This window comes from Copidosoma floridanum, unplaced genomic scaffold (assembly GCF_036245765.1).
Source record: "Copidosoma floridanum isolate Cflo_tuat_1 unplaced genomic scaffold, Cflo_Japanese_pri ptg000006l, whole genome shotgun sequence".
Classification (NCBI taxonomy): Eukaryota; Metazoa; Arthropoda; class Insecta; order Hymenoptera; family Encyrtidae; genus Copidosoma; species Copidosoma floridanum.
The window spans coordinates 26,404,690-26,414,246 of record NW_028321883.1 but is presented as its reverse complement, the minus strand read 5'-3'; the positions used below and the strand labels follow the sequence as shown (position 1 = coordinate 26,414,246).

The following is a 9,557-nucleotide window of genomic DNA, read 5'->3' as shown; positions in this document are numbered from 1 at the left end:
CCCCGCGTTTTCTTCCGAGGCTTTCATCGACGCCTAGGCTCTTCCCGGTTATCTTTTTTTTTTTTTTTTTTTTTTTTGCGCGGCTGACCCTTTTTTTCCCTCAGGTCCCCCTATCGGAGAAGATTGCAGCCCTCCGATCGCGGCTCCCGTTGGTGCAAATAGAATCCGTAAGGAGGGCAATTTCAGCTCTTTCTCTCTTGCTGCCTTGTTGGTTTTTTGGACCTCTCTGCGGTGTAACGTGTAAGTAGTTTAGGCGTGGGTCGGACAATCACCGGCAAACATTTTTCTACGGCCATTGTATATATATATCGTTTCGGAGTGGCGGTTCCCAAGGTTTTGGGGATTTCAAAACCAACCACTTGTACCAAGGACGATAAAACCACCACCAGAGTCCAACCCCCTCCTCTATTATTTTACGTTTTTTTTTTTATGTTTCAATAAATAATCGTCCATAACGAAGGTACACATAAGTGCAGCGCCCGAGACACCGTCGTCATTACTTACATTATACACTAGCGGTGCCCGCAAGAGAGTGTCCTCCGTAACGAGTGGTTGTACGCACGTACAGTCGGTCGCGGCGATAAATCGGTAATGTACAGTGGTGTTACGCGGGCAACATCTGCCCGCTACGCCGCTGACGAGTGCTCCCATCCTCCTCCAGTAGTGTAATACAATTGGTTCATTAAAAGGACGCCGCTATTGCGAGCCCCATACGATCGTATATCGACTTGTGCGCGTAGATGGTACAAAATGGCACGAGCGTCAAGTTGACGATTTCACGACGGCGCGCTGTTAATGAGTGGATGCTGATGATGAATGGGGTTGCTCTGGTACACAGGTGACGATCGATCTCTCATTATTTTTTTTGTTTTTTTTTTTTGTTTCAATCAGTTGGACGCCAGCACAATTTGTCCGAGCATCCACGGAGAGGCACAAAAGCCCCCCCCCCTGAATTGAGTAATCAGCGCGAACGGAAAGGGGACATTAATAAGGTTTACACGCTTGATAAATAAAATTACGTCCCCAACTCTCTCTCTCTCTCGCGGTGTGGGGGTAGGGGGAAAGTACCGTATTTCCTAAACAAATAAGCGCGTAATTACGCCCGTTAATCACAATTATTTTATTTTAATCCCTTTTTGGTACGTGTGTATGTACATGTACCGCGGAGGACAGCTGGGGCAAACGCATTAAATATATAATCGATTGACTCGGCCTCTCTCGCTTATTTCCCTGCCAAAACAAAAAAAAACAAAAAAAATTAAGGCACGAGCCCTCCGAGCGATCGAAAGAAACAAGTATCGCAAGCATATATTCCTCGAAAGTAGAAAAAAAAAAAAAAAAGGGAGCGGTACACACACGTGTGTACGTTTTCCGTCTCGAAAAAATATCGTAATCACAATGTGTATCTCCCGCGGACGGGGTATCGATTAATACACTTTAAGAATTTTTTTTCTCCCAAACCCCGCGTTCCCCTTTTACCAGCAACAACTCCTGTGTACGTACGCATACACATGCAACCACCGGGCTCTCTCGGCTAATAATATTTATTACGCCTCGGATACGAAATTCCAGCAGCGCAAGTATACACCGGCAGCATCTCTCTCACCCCGTAATTTATTATAATTTCCACGCCGCGACCGAACCTCTCTCTCTCTCCCCTTTTAAGCGTGCACATACACACACACACACACATGTGCGCATGTAAGAGCTCGAGATAGCGAGCTACATACCTAAGTACGTGGCGCGTGACTCTACCTATCGCTCGGGCATGATCCGAGACGGACGTAGCGGTCCCCCCTCGGCTACTCCCCCTCTTCATCGGCCCCAACATCTATACTCGAGAGAGTCAACGTCGAGCCGATCTCAAGCCTCCCCTATACCCCCCTTCTTTTTTTTTTTTTCTTCTCTGCTCTCTTCGAGATTGTACTCTTCGCTTCTGCTGCTGCTGAATTTCATTTTAGAGTGCACCAACACATATTCACTCCTCCGCCTTGTGCACGGGTATTTAGGTTGTCTGTTATCCGCGCCGGTGCTTATTACCCCCCTACTGGAATCTGCTCCCGAGAGACGACGAAATTGATAGTTGGTTATACCCTACCTATATGTATATACCCACGCACCCTAAACGTTTTATCCCCGGCACTGAATTAACTTCCTCTTCTCCGCTTGCAAAATTCGCCTTACAATTTTGTTTGTACATATTTTGCCAATCTCGGGCTGAGCTTATACGTACAAATAAAAAAGTCCCCCCCGAGGGTGTGTGAGCACCTACGTACATGTGTACATATATATATATATGCAAGGGGCGCAGCCAAATGGGAGCAGAGTGCATAAAATGTTGGTACAGCTGCAGGGCCGATTAATCTCCACACCCGCGCCCATGCGGGTCGTACCGTATACTGTAGGTGTATAGTTGTTGGCATCGGAAGGAAGGGCCGGTAACGCACGCGGACCTTCGTGCCGATCGACCGTGAAGATAGTCCGCGTGCACGACCGTGTGTATATATACGTGCACCCTCCCGCGAGCGAGGGGCTTGCTATGGGGGAGAGAAAAAGAAAGAGTCTCTCGCGGAAGTGCCGGAAGCCCGGGAAGAGTAGGAGGCGTCGTTTTGCACTTGCTCGTACAGTGTCGGCGCACTGCAGTGGGTTGTATAGTAGATAGAGGGAGTGGGGTTGTTTTGTTGGTTTGCCCCGTTGCCGTTGTAGGTGAGCCGATGGGTGTCGGAGATGTCGGGTATATACGTGTTCCGGATGCGCACTGGCGCCGGATGGCTTTTTGCTGGCTACCCCGGCGCACTGGGAACTATTATTCACCACTTTTTTTGTTTCTTTTTCAATTCAAAGACATACGTATATGCACATTTAGAGCCTTGGTATTTTTACAAATGCTTTCTGCCGGTGGGCTCGTACTAAAAAAAAAAAAAACATTTTAATTTATAAGATTTCAGCTACAGTATAGTAGTCCAGCAGTGGTGGTTCACTCGCTCCAGCCTTGTTGCTACGAAAACTGTGGTACGTTTTCGAGTCTCATCGTTACACTGTGATGAAAGTCATTATGACGTAAAGAAACACTTGAAGAATAAAAATGTACTTACCATCTATCCACGCGAAAACATGTTTTTCCTACTTTGGGCATTTTGTTGGGCACCGTTCTCGGTAGGAAAAACACAGAGATCGCTTCTGGTGCTTGCTAATAAGGGAAACAATCATTTTCTCACCAAGTCCACAAGTATAAATGAACAAATGAAAAAAGATCCGTATGCTACATAGTGCATCGATTAAAAAGCCATGTATCAACAACGCGAGCAGTGACAATAAACCAGTGTCCCGTGCGCGAACGACAGTCGGTTAGCACACAAGAAATGGTAATCATTGAGTGCACACTTCAATGGCCCCTGGTGAAACGGGGGCGATCGACTCGCCTCCGCTTGATTGACAATTCATTCTTCGCGTATACATACATAATATACACCCGGGAATCGTCGAGCCCACGGCTGCTCTCTTATCTATGGACCCAATAACGCAGCGTTATGGAGCGGCTCGATCGTAAATATCGCCGTCGCGCTTGGAAAATTTATACAGATTCGCGGAGGAATGCCGCACGCGGTTAACAGGGACGGATCGACTACCGATGATACTCCCACGCGCTCGTACAAATTGCCACGCGGTGGGAAAAAGAAAAATGGCACTTTGGTGCAGCGGTCGTTGATTATTCATTCCTCGCGGTGGGGCTTAGGTGCGGTTGCTCCATTGGAACATAGCGAACCAACTGTGGAAAAGTACATCATATTTCAAGGGGGATTGTATAAAAGCCAACGAACCAGCATCTCATTACGGGCCCCCTTAATTACTCGAAATGAAGGAAGGAGAGTAGGAAAAAGCTCCTACGCATGCACGCACGGGATGCCGCAGTGGCCGGGAAAGGAGAATTTATAGCGGCGATCGGCAGAAGGAGATATATTCCCGCGGCAACGGCATCAGCCAAGTGGAAGGAAGAAACAACAAATGATCGATGGCGATAGATCCGCGGTGGCTGTATACACTATACACAGGCGCCCGGGTCTCCCTCGCCGAGGCGCCCCAACGATCGTCAGTTACATTAATCAAAAGGGATACACGTGTATGTATATCGACGTATTGAGATGTTGGGCGCGCGCGCGTCTCTGGATTTTTATCGAGTGCCGGGACGAAGAGATGCTCCGAGGTTGCGATCGACGCGAGCGCGAGGCGCGATAAAATAGTTCAACCGAACGAGCGTGCATGAGTTTTCTCTTTTGCTCGAGTCAAGGTGTACGTATATGAGAAATGATTTAGTTGAATTTCAAGTTTGACTGTTTATTTTTGCATAACTTTGGGAAGGGGGGACAACACGTTGTCAAGAGGAATAATAAAACTAGTTTTCCTCGGCGCGGGTGTGGTGGTGGTTACGCGCCCCGGACGCGATTAGCCGAGAGCTAAAAGCATACATATCCGTACGAGGGACCAAAAGAAAATAAAAGGGCATCGGAATCCCCACTGTGACCGCGAGAGATTTCGGCTGCGTCGCCTTCGATCGGTGACACGCGAGAGAACATGGGGGATAGACGCGTGGCGGGGAGAAAAAAAAAAAAGGGGGGAGAGAAAGACTGCAGCGCGAGGAGTGTATTTACGGGTGTACAATGGCGTGGGCGTCTTTTTACTCTATCCCCGGCGGTTAGCCTTCTGCGTCCTCTTTTTCGCATTCCCGACGAAGACGCCGACGCGAGCGAAAATAACAGCGCCCCGGAGAGAAAGAGCGCCTTTCTTTCTACGCTCCATTTGCTTTCTGTGTACACGTATACATACACCCTGAGCGCTTTTGTAGTCCCGTGTGCTGTAAAGAAAAGGGGGGCCGGGGGAATCGGAAGATCGGCGACTCGACTAAATATAAACAAGCAGAATCCTGGCAAGCGTCGCTCGCGTGTCGGCTCTTATCTTCGACTCACCACGATCCGATGATCTTCATTTGTTGCTTCTGTAAGTATAGTACAGCTATATGAGCGTACGAGTAATTACACGCAGCTTTTTTTTTCTCACTGTTTGATAATATTTTTATACTTTTGGCAACAAAGTTACCCAAACGACAAAAGGATCCATATGCTCCTGGCACTGGATCGTCTCAGTTTTCCTGACGTTCAAAAAAAAGGGCATCAAACGGTGCGTCCTCGTCCTCCTGTGCATATGTATGTACATTAAAAACGCCGAAACCCCACGTCCGACGAGTACAAAAAGAGATGCACAATAGCGCAGTAACTCATAAAACAGAGTCCCCTACACATCGACCGATGAACAAAGATCCCTCGAAACAATGGTCCACCGCTACTGCTCCGATATCTCAGGATTTGGAGTAAACCCTCCATGACTTTTTCTCTCATCCGAAATGAGAGAAAACGCATCGTCGCGCAAACGGTGTATAGATGCAAGTCACCGTATAAACTCCGTGTATATATATATATATATATACATAACAGTTACAAAATCAATTCCACGATGCGTTATTTTTGCGCGCTTGGTCCTCCTCGTCTATTAGCCGAACCGCGTGTCGCTGCCAATCACCGACAGCCCATATTCGAAGGCAAACTAGCTATCGTAAAATGAATGGGGAGCCCGTGTCGGACAGACAGACACGTATAATACGCGTACAAAGCCTCGTCATTTCCATTTCGACACCGCGAGCAGCTCGGCGCGCAATTTCGCGCGAGTGTTTAGCCCGTATGATAATCCAGTACTTACGTCTTCTCCAAAAGGACGCGCGTTTAGGTGTCCATATATATATATGTATACACAAGTTTATGCAAAGTTCGTCTTCCGGACGCCAATATAATATATTTTCGTTACGTTGGGTTACAGCCTCGCATATACATATACATTGTGCACGCGGTGGATCTCCTTATCGCGTGGCTATATATTGGCTGGTATACAGCGGTACAGCTTTTTTTTTTTATTTTTGTTTCGCCAAACGTACAACTTGAGCGTAAAATTGCTTTACAACCCCGAGAGAGGAAGAGGGAAAGTGGCTTTTGATGTTCGGGATCGCGAATTGAATGAAATCTTCGTGACGGCCAAATCAAATAAATCTCCCGTAACTCGCGGAATATTGTTTATTGGCGCTTCAGCTCCTTCTTCAATATGATATTTATGTGTATACGTAATGTACTTACCTGTCGCGACTGAAAATCATTTCATCTCGCCACACACCACTTGGGGATATACAGTGTATACGTAAGTATGCGTACTCGAGACGACTGTATACTTACATATATATATAAGCGCGTTCGACGTGATGCGTATTGTATACATGTACATTTATGTACACCAGTGCGCGTAACAGCGTAATACAATTTACAACAAGCCATTACGAGAGAGTGTCGCAGCACAATGCGCAGCACACGCAGCGTTGAGCGTATATATTATATATGCGCGTTTCTCCCCGGAATCTCTTTTCGTCTCGTGTAATTTCACGAGCACGTGGCCTTTTTACGGAGTCTAGCGGCTAAGTATATAATACGTATGTACAATTTGCGGCTGCGTCGTCTCGTAAGGTGCAGTGAATGATACATACCTATATACAATACATGCCTCGAGCGAGACCGATGCTTATCTAATTTACCTTTTTGAAAATATTGCACCACGTATGAACAAACAAAACAAAAAAACGAGCGCTTCCTCGGGAGCGATACGCGGAGACGGCAAATAAATATTATCCGATGGGCGCCGTAAATGAAAAATCAAATTAAACCGTCGTCGCCCGTGGATTGTGTGTGTATCAGCTGCAGCGGAGGTTGCTTTTGAAATTTGGTTTATCGGCCCGGTGCAGTGGTCCGTGTGTAATAAAGACGAGCTGCTCGCGATGCGTGTGAATAAAATTTTATTATTCCCACGCAATCGAAAATCGCCGAGTTTGATTGGGTCGGGCGGCGGGGGAGCCATTAGCGGTGGCGTATCTCGCGGGGCTTTACGACGTGTTAAAAACTCTCGGCGCGTTATTTCCTTCCCGGGAGAAGCGGCTCCGGATCGTCGCTGTAAAATTAAGCCCGTACGGCCGGTGCGCCTGTATTATCTTATCCGGCTGTTATGATTATATTATTCGGCAAAAAATTTATTAGGTAATATCTTTCGGTGAAACGTTTGTTTATTGCGCGACGGGGAGAAGCAGGAGCTGGCAGCTGCGTCATTTCGAGAGGACACATACTGCTCGTGCGACTTGAAATATTTTTCTTTTTTTTAGAGGTCTTCTAATCATTTTTTTCCAAATATCTAGAAAATGTGCTTTTGTTTTTGTTTATTATCTACAAATATTTTCAACATTCGATGTTATCAAGTTCATTTAACAAAAAATCCAATCCTTCGTTAATTGTATTTGTACGGAAAAATACAATCGTCGCATGGTTACTTTAATAGAAACTCTTCCTCCATTAAATTATTAGGAAGAGACAATGAGACATCGAAAGTAAATGTTCATGAACAAGCAATGAAACGATTACATTAAATGAATAATTTTTGTAGATAGCCACCATACCCTACGTATAGTGACCCACGTCTCATGTTGACAGTCGATCCCAGAATCTCACTTACGAATAAGCACGTAAGTAATTATATTCTGTAAGACTTAATGACCGTATCAAGAGCAAAACGTGCATCATCTGAAGCTGCTACGCAGTTATTGTTTTTGAATTCAATTGTCGGCCTGACTGTCGTCAGGCACTCAAAAAATTGGTCATTAGACTCATCAAGTGTTCCCCTCCACGGAAATCTTTAGTAAAAGGCGAAAGATTTATGCGTGTTATGAAGGGAAACCAGAGTGACGAGAGTGGCAACGTCGAGCGGTCTTATGCACTCAACTGTGCCAAGTCTCTTGCGCAGAGAGCAAGAAAAATGGTTAACCATCTGGCGACTACTGCGCGCAAGTAACGCGCTTGCGCGCGCAAATTTTAAAAGACAGATGACCGTCATTATTTTCATTTTTTTAAGTGCCGTTCATTTATTGCTGTATTTTCCTATAATTTGACGTGAAATATTGACTTGTAATTTTTCATGTTACGTTTAATGATGAATAGTGCGATATATTTATGAGCGTGTATTAACCAAATCGGTATTTTAACTGGAAAATTAAATTCCGAGCAGTTGTTCGCAAAATCAATTTCTTGCGATTAAGAACAGTAAGATTGATTAACTCATATGAAATAAGAAATAAACAAAATTCACATATCATTTTTTTTTTGTACAATATAAAGTCAGGTATATAAATTATTGTTTACAACGATAACAGTAGAATACAATTGAAATTATAACATTGGTATTCACTGTTATTTCACAATTATTTAACGGTTGAATTTTTTTACGATTATAGTAAATTATTTTATGTACAATATTAATTTCCAAGATTTAAATACTTTTACCACCAGTGCTGGAATTTACAGTCAAACAAATTTTCTCCCTTCATCTGATTCCCAGCATCAGCAACAACAAAATTGATGAATTACGGTGTCGCAATAACGATGGGTCAGTAATGACGAGTACATGAACAATAACGTATCGTATATTGGATTGCAGGTTGTACATGTATATATAGGTACTGCCATGCATTAGACTCACCGTATAAACGAAGGAGTCGCGCTTGCGTGTCCCGAACATTGTTTATTACAGTATGCACATTATGAGCCATTGCGTATAATTATATACGTGGACAGAAGATGCAGAGTTGAGGTGTATACGAGGTGAACCGCAATCGCTGCACGACGTCGCCAAGCTGTTTTCTACCTTATCAACTTCAATCCACCCGTTGGCCACCTGCTTCACTGCGTGACCTTCACGAGCTGTTGGTATTGCTTTTTTAATTATTTTTTTTTTTTTCATATCTGAAGAAAAATAATTACGGTAGTCGTCATATCATACATTATTATTATTACCAAAATTATCATTACAAAAAAGTATTGAGTTTTCATTTTTTTTAACCATGAAATTAGTGTTTGTATATTTTTAACAAAGATAATTATGGTAATATTATTGGAAATATGAAATATTAACGAATTACAATTACTAACTGTTATTTTTAATGGAAGAGAAAATCTCAACACGCGTATAGATGTGAGCCTTTTTTCATGGTACATACATCGACAAAAGGATGAGTTGTTAATAAGGATCCAATCTTTTAGTACCAACACACATCCATTATCCTCATGTTTCCACAAAGGAGACATCTAATTGGATCTGCGTACAAATAAAATGCTTTGCTCCCTAATTCGTTTTTCTTGCGCTCCGCTAAGATACACGACAAAAAAAGAGCGTAAATGCACACACGGGCACAAAAGAGCCTCTTTCAAAGGAACGAACTCTCCCTCGCGTGGAAATACATCACCTCGCGATAGAGTCCCGTGCGAGGGTGAAAAAAAGGCCATCGCCACGCAAACCACAAGGTACCTGTACCCACAATTTTTTTTTCTCTTTCTCCACTGGACAACGTGTATACGATCGACGCGGACATTGGCTTTCATATGTATACGCACAATAGAGCTACAGCAAAGTCGCTTCTTTTTTAT

The 9,557-nt window shown here is 44.3% G+C and overlaps 1 non-coding gene across 1 annotated transcript; it reads right to left on the bottom strand.

Moving 5' to 3' along the window:
* Positions 1–7,702: 7,702 nt before the first annotated feature.
* LOC111643890 (U5 spliceosomal RNA) lies at positions 7,703–7,823 on the bottom strand. The gene has a single exon (XR_002759755.2). It is a non-coding gene; the product is annotated as a U5 spliceosomal RNA (small nuclear RNA).
* Positions 7,824–9,557: the final 1,734 nt, after the last annotated feature.